A 2,079-nucleotide genomic window follows, 5' to 3' on the forward strand; every position below is an offset into this window, starting at 1 on the left:
AGCCACTTCAATTTCCTCTGTGCAGTGTTGTGGTGCAGCCCCGGCCCAGTCCAGAGCGGAAAGGGACAATACTGTTGAGCCCAAGTGTCGGGAATGAAGGGCTGTAAAAGCTCAGCCACAGTAAATAAACAACGCTCTGTCCACACCAGCCCCCATCCAGCCCTGCTACCTCCACCATCCTCCTCACACTGCTGCTCTCTCACACGCTCTCACACGCCGAGCCGCTGTCACTCTCTACTGCTCGCCCTGACCCTTCTCCTCGCCCTGACTGCCGTCTGACTGAGGAGCAGCGCCTCCACAACACGCTGCTGGATGCTTCACTGTTATCAGGAGGTCACAGTTCAACCCTGATGATGCCACAGCCATCCGTCAGTGCCCAGGAGACCCAGAGCGCCCCCCCATCACTCAGTGTGGGTGATGCTAGGGTTAGCGGTTAGCATGTTGAGCTGGTGTTATGTCTCGTAGCGTATTTCTTGATGTCTGACATTAGATCTGTGTGTGTGTGTGTTTATCTCTCTGTCAGTCACTGATATATGATCTCCTGCTGGACCTGACAGAACCCAATGCTGTCACTGCCCCTCTACTGACAGTGACATCAGACCAGTGTTACTCATCCTCACACACACACACACACACACACACACACACACACACGGCTGACCTTCACACACATGATCAAAGACAGGGCCGCTGTCCTTTAACATTTCTGTTTCTTTTTTCTCCTCAACACTTCAAAGGCAGAGGAGTGTTTAATCTGCAATCTGAGAGAGAGTCATAGTGCACACACACTCACTTACCCCAACACCCCCTCTATATCTCTCTCTTCCTCATACTCTCACACACACACTCACACCTGTGCTGAATTTGGCCTGTACCTGCTGAGGACTCCTGACAGTAGGCTGAGAGAGAGAGTGTGCGCGTGTGTGTGTGTGTGTGTGTGTGTGTGTGTGTTAGCAGCTCAGTGAGAGAGTGTGTCACAATGAGACTTCACTACCTGTAGCACACTGCTGTGAGAGTGTGTGTAGACTAGCTGGACTGATACCTGTGTGAGGAAAGTGTGTGTGTGTGTGTGTGTGTGTGTGTGCAGTAGTGAGTGTGTGTGAAAGTGTGTGTTGGCTGAAAGATGACCGCCAGCAGCTCATTACAGAACAGCAGGAACCGAACACACACTCAGATCATCCAGTTTAGCCTCGTTCACTGATCTCAGTTCTACCCTGGTTTTATTAGCTGGGCTGTTTGAGAACCTCAGGATGTTCTAGATAGTTCATGAAGACCTAACGCTGATGCAGTAGGTCAGTACTAGTCTTAGTACTCTATTCAGTTCTGCTGGAAACCGAAGGGTTAAATCTGTGGGACTAAACAGAAAACTCTCCAATCAGGATCGTTTTGAATTGAGCGGTATATATGGTATTCCAGGTGGTTGCTATGCTGTTGCTAAGCAGTTGCTATGGCATTCTAGGAGGTAGATATGTTGTTCCAAGTAGTTTCCATGTTCTTACTAAGCGGTAGGTATGGTATCTCAGATGACTGCTATGCTTTTCCAAGTAGTCGCTATGTTGTTGCTAAGCAGTTGCTATGGCATTCCACGTAGTTTCTATGTTGTTACTATGCAGTAGGTATGGTATCCCAGGTGGTTTGCTATGCTGTTGCTAAGCAGTTTCAATGGTATTCCAGGTGGTTGCTATACTGTTCTGAATATTGGCTGTTGTTGCTAAGTGGTAGACACAGTATTCCAGGTGGTTGCTATGCTGTTGCTAAGCCAGGTGGTTGCTAAGATGTTGCTAGATGGCATCCCGCCTGCTGTCGGCCCACTGCTGGCGTGGTCAGAAGGTCAAAAGGTCGATAGCATAGCCCTGCTAGTGTGGGCTCAGACACGCTCACAGCCCTCAGTGCTGCCTGTGGAAGCGCAGCTCTGACCCAACACTGCATTAGTGGCGGTAATCACAGGGCACACGCGGGGTCAGTGAAGTGGCTGTAGCTCACATACTGAACCCCTTTGTAAACCCAGGCCCGTGAGCAGCGGCTGAGTGCGCTGAGTGTGCTGCAGGCAGGTCAGTGCGTGTCCAGATCGGTATCGCT

Source organism: Salminus brasiliensis, chromosome 6 (genome assembly GCF_030463535.1).
Source record: "Salminus brasiliensis chromosome 6, fSalBra1.hap2, whole genome shotgun sequence".
In the NCBI taxonomy this organism is placed as follows: domain Eukaryota; kingdom Metazoa; phylum Chordata; class Actinopteri; order Characiformes; family Bryconidae; genus Salminus; species Salminus brasiliensis.